The sequence below is a fragment of the Nannospalax galili genome, unplaced genomic scaffold (assembly GCF_000622305.1).
Source record: "Nannospalax galili isolate Female #2095 unplaced genomic scaffold, S.galili_v1.0 scaffold54, whole genome shotgun sequence".
Lineage (NCBI taxonomy): Eukaryota > Metazoa > Chordata > Mammalia > Rodentia > Spalacidae > Nannospalax > Nannospalax galili.
The window spans coordinates 10,586,254-10,600,642 of record NW_008341028.1 but is presented as its reverse complement, the minus strand read 5'-3'; the positions used below and the strand labels follow the sequence as shown (position 1 = coordinate 10,600,642).

At 49.4% G+C, this 14,389-nt stretch overlaps 1 long non-coding RNA gene across 1 annotated transcript; it reads left to right on the top strand.

Annotated features, from left to right (window-relative positions):
- Positions 1-216: 216 nt before the first annotated feature.
- On the top strand, positions 217-13,277 carry LOC108491016. Its single transcript, XR_001872517.1, has 3 exons — positions 217-442; positions 7,731-7,807; positions 12,798-13,277. It is a non-coding gene; the product is annotated as an uncharacterized LOC108491016 (long non-coding RNA).
- Positions 13,278-14,389: the final 1,112 nt, after the last annotated feature.

Here is a 14,389-nt window from a genome sequence, read left to right as displayed (position 1 = left end):
CCAAGCTTACCTCCAGTTCTGGGGCTACGATGTATCAGGTATGATGTATGAGGTGTGTGGAGGCCCTGCAGCACCAGCCAAGTGCCTGGGCTAGTAATCTCTTCCTATTCACACCAAGGAGGCCTGGAATTTATTAACTTGGAGAGCTCAAGGGAACTGTGAGCTGCCAGTAAACCAGCTGAGGCTCCTAGAGTGAGCTGCTGCAGAGGCCAGGCAGATGCCCGCCAGGAGTCTTCAGTCCTTGGTGGCTGGTTATCGGAGACCCACAGGCCTGATTGCAGGAAAGCATAGAGGAACAAAGCCACTCTCCTCCAACCACCAGACTCTCCAGTGATTCCTATGTGACCTGCCTGCCAATCAGCCCAGAGTGCTGCCATTGACCCAATCTGTGGGTTCTCTACAGGGCCAACAGCTGTGATGACCAAGCCCCATTTTAATACAGGTACGTTTTCAAATCTCTGGGAAGGGAAATTTGGGGGTGAAAGGTCTTCAAAAAAATAGAAGAAGTCCTGGGAGTTCTAAGGCCTGGGACTGTATGGGAATCACCTGTGGAGTATCACAGAGGCACAAATCCCTGATCTGAGTCCTTAGGGAGCCAGCTAAACAGGCAGCCTGGAACTTCTTGTAGGCATGGGTGGAGGGCAGCATGACTTTGCCTAGTAAAATTTATAGAATGAAGTGTGTGTGTGTGTGTGTGTGTGTGTGTGTCTGTGTGTACGCTCAATCACTCTCTACCTTATGTTTTGAGACAAGGTCTCTTACTGAACCTGGAGCTCACAGATTGGCTGGGCTGGCTGACCAGGAAGCCCCAAGAATCTTCCTGTCTGGGCTCCCTGGTGCTGGGATGGCAGGCATGTGCCAAGGCACCAGTTTTTCACATGAGTGTTGAGCTGTGAACTCAGATCCTCAGGTTTGTAACAGCTCGCTCTTTATTGACTGAACCATCTCCCTATTTCCCATTCCCTCCCTCCCTCCTTCCCTCCCTCTCTCCCTTTCTCCCTCCCTCTCTCCCTCCCTCCCTTCCTTCCTTCTCTCTCTCCCTCCTTTCTTTGTTTCTTCTTCCTCGTCCTCTCTCCCTCCTTCCCTCTCACCCCTTTCCTCCTTCTCTCCTCCCTCCCTTTCTCTCCTTTTGTGATGGAGTTTTACTCTATAGCTCAGGCTGGCCTGGAACTCAAGGCAATTTCCTGCTTTAGCCTCCCAGGTGTTGGGATTACAGATAAGAGCCACCACACCAGTCTCGGGATGGATTTTTCATTGAATGTCTTTTCACTTAGCAGCAGAGTTTTTGAGGACAAATTCCAATCATTAAGTGAAAACCTAGGTATATACTTGGTGTGTATTTCTGATCTCAGAGCAGCATATTAAATGAACTGACCTAAATAATAACTGCCTGAGTGGCTTCATGCATGCCAGGAATCCTATATATGTTTCGTCATTTCAGTCTCCCAATAGCCACAACCCCGAGCTACAGTAATGGGGTCGGCACTGTATATCCATTTTGCTGGAGAAGAAACTGAGGTACCACGAACTCTGATGCACTTCTAAGCCTTGATGAGCTGGCTAGCTTTCACAGAGGCTCCTTAACTGAGTCTCTTTCCTCATCCCCTTGGGGCCATCTAGAAAAAGGGCCTTTCTGCACTGACCTCCTGCCTACATTGCCTGACCTCTGACAATATAGCCTTTGGCTCTGCTTGGAAGATCCTCCCATCAGGCTTATTGGAGGAAGCCCTCTGAATTAGCCTACCAGGGGCCAAGTGGAGAGGAGATTGAGTTGTTTTGGACCAAACACCCAGCATGGCCTTTGTTCCCAGGTAAGTGCAGTGGATGAGTTGGCAGAAGACAGGGCTGCCACGGTGTGAAGCCATCTGCCTCCCCAGGTCTTGGTTTCCTCATGAAGTGGGGCTGTAATACCCACAATGCTCAGTTCATGCATGGATTCCAAGCAGCGTGGCAGTAAGTTTGGTGTCCATTAGAAAACAGTGAAAGTGCAGAGTCGAGTTTTCAGATGAATTATGGAGTTACAGGTTTGTTTTCAGATTTCAAGTCTCTGCCTCCCTGGCATTTGGCTGGCTCTGGAATGGGATTTAAGCACATTGTTAAGGACATAAAGCTGTTTGGTTCAGCAAGTAAGGCAAGGTGATTGTTCTGGAAAGAGTGGTGTTTTTTTTGCTCTGGCCTGCGGGTTTATGGTCATGCCTTTAGTCACTGGATCATAAAGAGCCACTTCCAGGAAAGGGTGCAACTTCTACTTAGGTGTTTGATTCTGATTTTAAAGGTTAACTTGGTGTGGTATCAACATTCTCTGCACTTTCTTCCTTTAGCCCTGTTTCCATATTATTCAAGGCAAGCAAGCATTAGAATTCATGACGCACCACAGAACACACTGTATATAAAACATCCTCATAACAATCTATTGTGTAAGTTTATTTGACTTAAGCCGTAATGGCAACTTGAAAAGAAACAGCTCATGGTAAAACGGTTCCATGTTGTTATGCCAAATGTTTATTTAACATGAAAATTTAAAAATCATTACACATGTGCATATCTGGGGGAGGGTTGAGACAAAGTCCCCTTGTAGCCTCAGCTGACTTGGAACTCACAATGTAGAAAAGGCTGGCCTTGATTTCACAGAGATCCACCTGCCTCTGCCTCCAGAGTGCTGGGATTAAAGGTGTGCGCCACTGTGCCTGGTCCGTGTACATATTCTAAGTGAGCTTGCCTGAGTCATATTCCTTAAGGGCCTATTTCAAGGAATAAACTCTGTATATGTCATGTGCTGATGTGTGCATGTATGCTTGCACCCATGTGTATGTGTGAGACAGATGTTGACATTGTATGTCTTCCTCAGTTGCTCTGCATCTTATCTTTTAAGACAGGGTCTCTCCCTGAACCTGGAACTCACTAATAAACTAGCCGTCCAGAGAGTCCCTTGGGGTCCTTCTGTCCCCGCCCCATCCCCATCATCACCAGTCTGGGGTTACAGGCAGACAGCACTGTTCCTAGCTTTTTCTTGGCTGCTGGGGAATCTGGATTCAGGTCCTCATGCTTGTGTGGCAAGCACTTTTTACCCACTGAGCCATCTCCCCAGCCCTCAGTAATACATTTTTTTAAGAAAATAAAACCAGTTCATTCATCGACATGAAACAAACACAATTCTCTGCAAACCCATACCTCGTGGAGGATCAGTTACATAGAGGTGGGCTTGGGAAGAGTTCAGCTCATTTATTCAAAAGTGGATCACAGGATCCCCTCTACCTCCCAGGCAGCATTCAGAGAAACTTCTCTCGACGTTAGCCCTACTGAAATGTCAGAACCACTGCGTGAAGATGTCTGTCCACATTCCAAGTGAGCCAAGGATACAAGGCCGGTCTCCCAGCCCTATTATCAAAGATTTAAAGACAGAGCTTAGTGGCACAGGATGATCAAACACAAATATGTAGTCCATTATGACCCAGGAAGAGTGTGGCTTGGAACCCAATGGCTACAAATTGCCTGTGTTAGTGACTGGTTTGTGCTTAGAATTCTCACCATCTGGGAGCAGTGGACTTCCTTGGAAAAAGGGCACTGACCCCAGAGTCACGGACTTTTCCTCTCATTTGCTGTGTGAGGATACAGAAGTAGTGAAACCTCTCTGTGGCTCACTTCTCTGTCTGTAAAACAAGGAAATTCAGGATGCTCTTCACAGGCTCTAGTCTAAGGCAGAGCAAACCATTTTTCTAGAAAGAACCAGGGAGGGAATTTGCAGGGCCTTGATGATCATGCACACAGTCTCTGTCTCAGCTCAGCTACTTGTGATGCTTAAGGAGTGGGACTGTCCCTCATGAGATTGCAAAAGCAGACAGCAAGCTGATCACCCATAGGAGACAGTCAACAGCCAACACCCCAGCCTCTAGAATACCAGGACCAGGGTGAGAGAGGCAGTCTGTGGGGAGACAAATTTGTCACCCAGGGAAAGTCAGAAACACTTAGAACACACTGAAGCCACACCCACAAGAAAGACACACTGGGGCTCCAGGGCCTGCTAGCTGCCTCACTTCACCTTGATTTTACTGGTTGTCTGGGCAGTGTGGAGGCAGCAGCCCAAGGGGCTCCTTAGGAAACATGAATGTGGGTGGGACTGAGAGATTGCTCAGTTAGTCAAGTGCAATCGTGAGGACCTGAGTTTAATCCCTATAACCCACATTAAAAAAAAAAATAGGTGTGAGCTGGGTGTGGTGGCACATGCCTTTGATCTCAGTACTTGGGAGGCAAAGGCAGGTGGATCTCTATGAGTATGAGGCCAGCCTGATCTACATGGGAAGTTCCAGGTCAGCCAGGCCCATGTGATAAGATCCTATATAAAGAAAATAAATAGTAAATAAAAATAACATTTTAAAAGCTGGGTTGATGGCACATTCTCGTAATCTCAGTACTGGGGAGGAGGAGACAGGAGGATCCCTGGGGCTTGCTAGTCAGCCAGTCTAGCCAAATGGTCGAGCCTCTGATTCGAATGAGAGAACTTGATTCATAAGCAAAGTGGAAGGCTCCTGAGCAACGACACCCAAGGTTGACATCTGGCCTCCACATACATACCAAACCCTCATACCCATGCACACAAGGTCCTGTTGTTATTCAATTGAAATTTCATGGGGCACTGTGTATTTTATCTGGCAACCCTACTCCCAACACACACACACACACACACACACACACACACACACACACACACACGAAAGTGCACCTGTGTCCACACACACATGAACATATACACCACACACAAGTGTGCCACAGGAGGGCTATGTACCTGTTCTGGGCCCCAGCCCTAGCTCCTGCCAGGTGTCCCGAACTTCTTCCACAGAGCTGAGGCACAAGTAGCCATCTGTCATGTCCCTTTGGCCAGAGCACATCTGCAGAACTACAGGCTCCAGAGCTGGCAGGGCCTCTGAGATCAGCTGGCTAAGGTCCTTGCTTTTTAAATAAAGTGATAGCTCAGGAGGGGCAGAGACCTGCCCACATCTACACCTTGCCCACCCTGCCCACACACCTCATGTTTTCACTCGGGATACCAAGGAACACCCCCACACACACCCTCAATTCCTGTGGAATGCAAGCTATGGGAACTCTGTGGGTCTAGACAGGATCAATGCTGACCGAAAGCACCCTGGTGAGTTGTGAAAAAAAAGTCACCCCTTCCTTGGTGAAATGGATTCCTACACAAATGCCTACAGCAAACAAGGCGGATCATAGCAATTCAGTCCCCATTTGACCCCAGAGTTGGGTGCCTTATACAGTGAGCAACTTACCCAACCTTACATGGAGGCCCTGGGCCCATGCCCAGTAGTGGGGATTTTTGTTAATGTTGGCAAACCACATATCATAGGCTGATCTGCAGCTCAGCTCCAGGCTGCCATTGCTCTATAAGAATACACTCCCAGTGCTATGGGAAGTCTGGATTTTCATGTGAATCCTTCGTTTTTGAAGGTTGGCAAGGAGTTTTTTTGTTTTTTGTTTTTTTTTTTCCCCCTTAACACTATGCTGGCCAATCCTATGCAGACCACAGACCACACGGGACAAATCTGTGGTCTGACAGATTTTACCATCTGACTTACTCCAAATCCCTCCACCCCCTAACTACAGATGTGAGATGACAGGGTAGTGATGTGTTCAAGATGACCCTTGGAGCCAGTGACAGCCTGTCCCTGCAGCCTTCCCTGGTGCCTGTGACCCACACAGAGCCTGCATTTCACAAGTCAGCATGGATTGCACACACACCTCCCGCCTGGCCCTGGCCCCAGCTGATATTTTTACCAAATGTCACAGCAGTTTGCAGGAAGGCCCAGGGTCTGGCTTGAGCCAGTGAATTACGATTGCTTGCCAGAGAGCTGTAAACACAATTCTGATTAATGAATTTCTTAATGGCCAGGCCTTGGGTGTAGACCTTGCCTGACTGTCACCCCCCACAGATAGGAGAGGAGCAGTTGGCCCAGTGGTGGGAAGATTTGTGTCATGTCTGTGCCTCGGAGAGGGTGCTCCAAAGCCTGCTGGCTCCAGAAGCTGAATAATCAGGCCTCCCTGGCTATAGATCCCGCCGGCTCTGTCCATGCACGCCAGCCGCCATGTGCCTGAGACCGGGGACAGACTTGATTGATCTTCGGGTGGAAATAGCATTGGCTAGCCTCCACTGCCATCTCAAAGAACTTGAAAATGCCCTTATCTGAATCCAAACAGAGAGAGGGGAGCCTTCCTCCTTGAGGCCTGAGCCAAAGCAGAAAGCCCTAGAGTCCTAAGTTGGAGATATAAGTCTTGGGCAGCAGGAGCCAAGTTCTAACTTGTCCAGACTCCCCAAGGTTTGGGGGAGCTTAGGAACATGGGAAAATCAGCAGTCAGGGAGTGATCTCTCTAGCCTCTCTGTGTGACTTCAGCCCAGCCTCCTGGACCACTCTGGACTTTGCATCTTCCAGAACATAAATTGAAAGGCCTAAAGGACATTGTTCATGCTGGGATATTGCAGTGGCAGAGGTGAGGTCTGAGATAAGGCCAGAGCTGGGGTGGTTAAATGGCACGTGTCTCCTGCTCCCTGTTCCTGAATTGGGGTTCGCCCCAGTGATCCTGGCTGTCCTTGCCCTGAGCAGGGACTCACTGGCACAGCTTTCTGAAATGTAGCCCCACTCCCCAACTCCAGGGCAGCCAACTCTGGTCAATCACAATCAGCCAGTGTGTGGAGATCAATGTGCTATCTGCACAGTGGAGAGTGTGTGTCTTTTTCCCTTTAGTCTGAGTAGCAGCTTGTATGGTGGAAAGTACTGAACTGGGGATATGGAAACTGTGGTTAGGTGACCAAAGGCCCTCCTTCCTGATGTCTGATCTGCTCAGGACTCATGGGCCAGTATAAGTAGAGCTGTTAATTACAGCAGCAGTGGACACTTAGGTGGCAGGCACTTTACACAGTGCATTTACACATCCTCTTACTTGACCATAGCCCCTGACAATCAAGGACCTACACTGCCCATTTTACAGAGGAAGAAACTGAGATTCAGACATGTGATGTAAAAAGTGTTCTCAACTCAGTTTCTAAACTGAAGGCCAAGCCTGGTTATCTAGTGAGAGATTACACATTATTGGGAGATTACCCTTCCAATATCCTTCCTGCAAATGGTGGGCTCGTCCAAACTCTCCTGCCACCTGAGCCCACTGTGACTCCTGGCATGACAGAGAGGCTGTTATGCAAGCTTTGCAGCCTAGACTTCAAAAGGGTTTCTAGTCCTTTGAAATGCTGCCCCAGGGCTGCCCATCCCTGATATGAGGACCCTTAGAAGAGACCACAGGCACTCAGTGGACAGCCAGTGGTAGGCCTTTGGTGGGCATTTTGTTCTAGAGGAATCTGAGTGGGAGACCTCGGATGAACAGCACTGTGTGGCCAACTGACAAAACTGTAAAGAGCAAGCTCCTTAGGTTTTAGGGTTGCTTGTTAAGCAGCAGTGCTAACTGATATACAGTATCTTGCCAGAGCCATGCTTTGAATATTACTGTGTATTTCACAAGTGGATCAAAGAGGAGAGGGAATAGGGCTGTCTCTGGCGCCAGACTTCCAGTCCTACCCTTTACTACATGTGTCATGTTAGACAAGTTACTTTGCCTGTGTGTACCCCAGGGGATGATGATCATAGAATGTCTACATCATTAGCCTGTTGTGAGGCTTAAGTTAGTTAGCAGCCTCTGTAGGTAGGTGCTAATCATTCCATTTTCCTCAGGTGTAGAAACCAAAACCCAGAGAAAGAATGGAGTTGGCCTTCTGATTCTTGGTCCAGGACATTCGAGGAGACCTAAGGTAATCTGCAGACAGCCAGCAGCAGACCTTTGGTGGGCAGTCTATCTGGAGGCATGCAGCTGTGTGGGAGCCCCATAAGTTAAGAATGGGCTTAAGAAGAACCTTTGAGCCTGCTGGTCCATTTCACTACCTGTTATGACGAAAACTCCACTGAAACCTGGCCACCAACTTCAACAACTAACCCCAACTCTGAGAGACTCACAGGAAGGAAGGGCCAGAGTCCCACAGGAGCACAGAGCCCTTCTCCTCCTAGGCAGGCTCATTCCACCTCTCTCTCTTCAGTCCTTTACCTCTGCTTAACCATAGGCCTCCTCCCGTAAGGACCATTGTCTTAGTTGATTCTCCTATTGTTGTAATAAAATACCCTGACAAAAGCAACCTAAGGATTTATTTCAGCTCACAGTTCAAAGGTAGAGTCCATTCATGGTGTGGAAGTCACAGCAGCAGGAGCCTGAGACATCTGGTCACATTGCATCTGCAGTCAAGCAGAGACCAAGGCAGGATGCTGCTTAGCTCCTCCTTCTCTACTTAAACAGTCCAGCATCCCCAGCCTAGAGAATGGTCCTGCCCACAGTGGGCAGGTCTTCCCACCTCCATTAGTATTCAAGATTGGGAGGATCTTCCCACTTCAGTTAGTATTCAAGAAATCCCCACAAGCATGCCCAGAGGCCCATCTCCAGGTGATTCTGTCAAGTTGACAACACTAATCATCACAATAACCTTCCCTCTTTTCTGTGTCCTGAGACCACACAGGGCAACAGACCTACTGGATCTGGGCTATGTATCAGGTACAATATATGCATAGTCCTCTTTAATTGATATAGCAACCCTGGAAGGCACACATTGTCATGGTGGAGCTGGGAGTGAAGAGACCAGGGTCCCAAGAGGCTGTCACCTGCCCAACGAGATCAGGGCTGGGATTTGAACCCAGATCCTCTGACTTCAGAGCCTTGGCTGTTTCCACCACACCACCTAGCATCTCCCAGAGGAAGCAGAGAGCCCAGTATGGAAACTCAGGGTGGAAAAACTGCAGTAATGAAAGGAGCAAGCAAGCCAAGGCCTGGTCCCTGGGGGGCTGCTTCCTCATCAGCTGGAGCCCCAGGAGGAGCTGGAGAAAGATTCTCCCAGCATCCTCCGCAGCTAATTACCGGCTTCACTTTTTCCTCTCCTTCTTTGAATGTTTCCAATGCCCTCACCAAGGGCTAGGGACCCAGCCCACAGCACGGCTTCATCTGTTCTTACCTAATATGCATGAAGCCTTGGGTTCAATCCTCAATACCATATAAACCTGGAGTGGTGGCACATGCTTATAGTTCTAGCACTTGGGAGGTAGAGGCAGGAGGATTAAAAGTTTAAAATCATTCTTGGCTACATAGCAAGTTGGAGGCCAATTGAAGCAAAATGAGACTAAATGTCAAAGAGGAGAGAGAGAGAGAGAGAGAGAGAGAGAGAGAGAGAGAGAGAAATACAGAAGGAACCCCACTGTTTGTCTAATGTAGGACCCCCTTTTTAAACACTGCATGGCTAGTAAGTATTTGGGCCTGATTTGGAACCACCTCTGTTGGAGTGAGCCCAGAGTCTGTGTCCCTCCATTCATCACTTGAGAGCATTCTCTGACACTTGCTGGAAGCCAGGACCATCCCTCTTCCACCTAGGTGAGGACTTGTCAGACCCAGGTGAGCTCATGGGTAGAAAGGTGCTAACGAATGCATGGCACCTCTCCTCCCCAGGTCTGTGTGGTGCCGCCCTGCAGTGGTCCTCTTGGGATGGACAGCAATAAAGAAGGTGCTGGTGAGGGACCCTTCCTTCCATCCTCCTTAACGTTAGATATGAGATGAGGAGGAGGAACAGGAGACCCAGGGACTTGGTCCCGGTTGGCCTCAATCTGCATCCCCCAGGCCCCAGATCCCGCAGCTCTGAGCTGCACCCTGCCTTCTCTGGGTCTGCAGGATCACTGGTGCTGCTCAGAGAAGCCCCACCCAGGCAGAATCAGAGCAGAACCAGGCCAGGACCAGGGCAGTGCCAGGAGGAAGCCCTGAGCCAATGCCAATACTCAGTCAAGATGGGAGGTTATTTTTAGAGGCAGCCTGATGGGGTAGCGTCTGTCCTGTTGCATGTTAGCTGGGAGATGCCCTTGGGAGGAGGTAAGGAGCTTTGTAATTCAAGGATTAGACTCTCTCAGCCTCCTCTGAGCCTGGGCTGCCTCCAGGGAGCCAACCTGCAAGTAGTCCCTTGGTCTCAATGTTGTGCGCAGGGAAGCAGGCTAAAGTAAGAAAGTCACTCAGTGTGTTGCCCAGCCTGTCTGGGACAGGTGCCTGCCTCATTCACATCCTCTCATATAATCCTCCCAGCAACCTGGAGAGGTGGTCATTCCCCTTTCCTATTTACAGAGAAGAAAACTAACCCTCAGAGAGGGTCAGTAACTTGCTCAGGGTCACACAGCTTGTAAATGACAATGCTAGAACTTTAACCCAGGCCTACTGGATGTCAAATCTTGTCCTCCTTCTATTCTGTGCTGATTCATGGAAACGTGTCCTCCTCTGCTGCTTAGATAAGATTCTAGGCTGACCACATCATCTCCCCACTCCTGTGATATGCAGGTCTGACCGTCCCTGAGTTTTGCAGACTTCTGGATGAGTCAGTCCTGGCTTCCAGCTACCACTATGAACAAGAGCATTTATTAAGTACCTATTGTAAATCAGGCCTTAGGCTATGTTCATATCTACAACCAACCCATAAAGCTGTGGAAAGGACAGACACACACACTGGGGGCCTCTGGTATGCTCTGTGCTCTATGCCCCAGGCTGCACCTCTCTTCTTCCGTTCACTGAGTCATCAGGGTCTCTCTGAGGGGTCAATTCTTGTGACCCCATTTTGCAGGTAAGGATAATAAAAGCTGGGGAGAGCTGGGAAAGCATTTGGGATGGGGCCCCTATCCATTTTGTGTGGCTGCTTAAACTTCCCTTCCTATCTTCCTCCTTTCCCCAGTGTATTTGAGTCAAATCCTCCTGGCTTCAGGTATGCTGAGGGCCTGAGGGGCCTCAAGACTCCCTCAGACCAAACACCCTTAACCCCCTGTCTTACAGGTCAGGGCCCCAGAGTCCTTTAACTCTATTGTTTGCAAATGAAAGAAGACAGAAATTTCTGCCAATTGCACATTGACAAGGACAAGATAAGAGCCGCCTCCTCCTGGTGCCCTGTCTGCCAGGCTCTACACAGAGACTCTCCACCCTGAACAGAGCCCAAAACCCAGTCCCAGGATGGGGAGTGTTCTCTTGGCAATTGTGTATCTCTCCAGGAGCCAGAGGTCCTTGGCAGAGTCAAGCCCTGGGCAGAGTTCAAGTCCAGGGAGGGGTTAAGAAACTCAAGCAATGAAAGGGAAATGCATTTTGGAAAGTCCAGAAATCCAGCCTTCCATCAGAGGTCAAAAGTCATGAGGAATCTGGGACAGAGAGCAGGAAGGACTTCTGGAGAGCCCAGAGCCCAGGGGCCTGTCACTCTAACCACCTGTGCTACACTGACTGAGGTTAGGGTTCTCCCCATCGCCAGGGTCCATTCCCAGGTTCCCTTGAGGGAACCAAGAGGTCCCTCAAGTATCCTGTTAGCTCTGTAAAGCAGTAGACAAGGGTCAGAACTCCTTTGGATGTCAAAGAGGCCCTTGTGACAAGGCAGTACACACTGGCACCAGTAGGAAGATGGGCAGGGGGTCTGCAGCATGCAGAAGTGGGCTGGATACCACACATAGTCAGACACCATGCAGTGTGACCCCTTTCACCTACTGTGTCGCATCTTCCCACCCCCAGTGCAGCAGGATGGGTAGATGGTTTCCAGAGAGACATAGCTTCTCTCTCTCTCTCTCTCTCTCTCTCTCTCTCTCTCTCTCTCTCTCTCTCTCTCATATATAATCAAAGGCAAATTTTGCAATAGGAAAAGATTACAGAAGAAGAAAATGCATTAACGGAGATGGACTCACAATAGTGATTTTTCTCTATAGTCATTCCAATAATTAAAATGTCTCATAACCCAACTTTTATTTTTCAATCACAGGCTAAAAAGAACAGAACAACATGTTTCCTGCATGGAGGGTACATTACGTCATCATCTACTCTGATTACATCATCCCCAAAGGCAATCCAGTAATAGGTCCCATACTCCCCAGTTAATCAGGCCCTGCCATTTCCAATTCAAGTCATGGAAATGTGCATGTGGGGACAAGGTGCTGTGCCTGTGCTTACTGACCTGTCTTTACAGGTGGGGAAGCAGGTCACAGATATAAACTCACCAGGAGGTCACTGAGCTTGGAAGGACTGAGCAGTTTTAAAAACAGCCTAGACAATAGCAGGGCTCTTTCTACTCCACTCCCCAGGACAAGGAACGGCCTCGGAATGGCCTCGGTGACTGATGCCCACTGACAGCCTGGGATGAGGGCAGCCCCCGCAGGGCTCCAGACCAGGCTCGCAGGGCCCCAGGAGCCTCCCCAGCAGGCATCCAAGCAAAGATGATCCCTCTCCAACTGGGCTGGCTGTCCCTCTGCCCTCAGGGAGCCCTGATTGAGCTGGGCACTTTCAGAGCAATGAAGGATGAAAATGAGAAAGGAGGGGGTGAGCCGCAGACAGGGAGGAGGGGCCTCTTCCCCAGAGGGGAGACAGCACCTATTTAGGCCAGACTCTGGCAGGCTCTACCCAGCTACTCCCTCTTAGCACTTTAATCAAATGCCTTGTGGATGGGTTCGCCCGATGTCAAAAATCCAATCGGATACATTTATTGGCCTGACAACCAATTTTCTGCGATGTATCATCAGGAACTGATGGTCCATTTCCCAGCGGCAGAGGAGTTGGCAATAATGGAGCTGGGAGGGCTACTGTGTGCCCTCAATATTGTTTCAGGCTGTCAGGGTGTGGGGGAGGAAAGGAGGCTGAACCCACAGGAGCAAAGAGACAGATGGGCAGATAGATCGAGCTGGCTTTGAACCTTGTATCCCTCCACACAGGCAGGTCCTTCGCAGCCCATGTGATCTGGGATACCACCCCTTCCTCGCCTGGATCTCTCCCTCCCCAGGATCCTCATTAACCAGTCCAAAAAGAATGGGAGAGCACTTCCGATGTGATATAAGGCCTACGCAGACTCAAGCAGTACAGCTTACCTCCCTCCATGTGCAGGGAATGGAGCTGGACAGCCATTAGGATGTGATTTCCATCTTCAGGGAGACCGGGGAGACCAAATTGAGACGTCAGAAGTAACCATAGATTCTGTCCCCTTTTAAGTTTTTCCAGCTGGTACTGAGGAGCCCTCAGGGTCTCCAGGAGCACCCTACCCCAGACTGCCAAAAAGCTAGGACCAACCCCTTAGCCTCCACTTCATCCCTAGCGGCTCGGCTTTCATAGTCTTTGTTTCTTATTTGTTGGGCTTCTGTATGAGATCACCTTTAAATAAAGTACTGTACTCATTTTTTACCACACACACACACACACACACACACACACACACACATGGGCAAGTAAGAGGACAGTTTGTGGGACTCAGTTCTCTCCTTCCACCATGTGTGTTCCAAGGAATCAGGCTTGGCAGCAAGTGTCTTTACCAGCTGAGTCATCTCACCAGCCTGAATGTACCCTTTTTAAAAGAAAAGTTTGAGGGCTGGTGTATGTCTCAGTGGATAAAAGCACCTGCCACCAGGCCAGATGACCTGAATTTAGTTCCTGGGATCCACATGGTGGAAGAGGAGAGCCAACTCCTGCAAGTTGTCCTCTGACCTTCACTGGCACACAATGGCATGCACATGCCCATACATATACACACAAACAGAACTGTATACACACAAACAAATAAATAAATGTAATAAAAGAAATGTTTTAAAAAGAAAGAAAAGTTTGACAGCACTTTTGATGTATGCCGTCCTTGAATTTTACTAACAGAGAGACCGAGGCCTGGACAGTGAAGAGACGCCAAGGCAGCCTGTGAGGGCTATTCAGGGGCGTGACGTATGTGGGAAGCCTTAAAGGATAAGCTAGGGATCTGCCTTAGTGGGAGGCAAGGGGAGGAGGCAGGAAGGGCCTCACTGCACTCGCACATGCCTGTCCCCACTTTACTCCCGGAGGCTCCTGTGCCCCTTTCCCTGTGCCTTACCCGCTTGTTTTTCTCTTCCTTGGACAATTAGGAGGACATCACCTCCCCAACAGTGCTTCCCAACTAGAACAAACAGGTCCGGCACCCTTCTCTGGTAACAGATGATTTCTCTGGCAATGGAGCTGGCTTTTCCATCATATTGCTGGGCCCTATGGCTGAGGTTGGCGGTAACAACACTACTTAGCCAAAGACCTCCAAGAGTACATCTGTGTCTGAAATAAGGTGGGATTACCTGTTACATGAGAAAGCATATGCACAGTGGGGAATAATGGGGTGCCTCAGGGAGAGGCAGGAGGACTTGTGTCACATGGGAATGGGGGGGTGGGGGATTCCAGGAAGCTGAGCTTTCTATGGAGTGAAGCAGGGGGTCAGTCTGCATGGGGGTGGTCATGAACTTCAAGAGGGAAGATTTAGCAAGTCTGGGGTTGTGACCTGTAAGGAAGTCATAGACTCTGA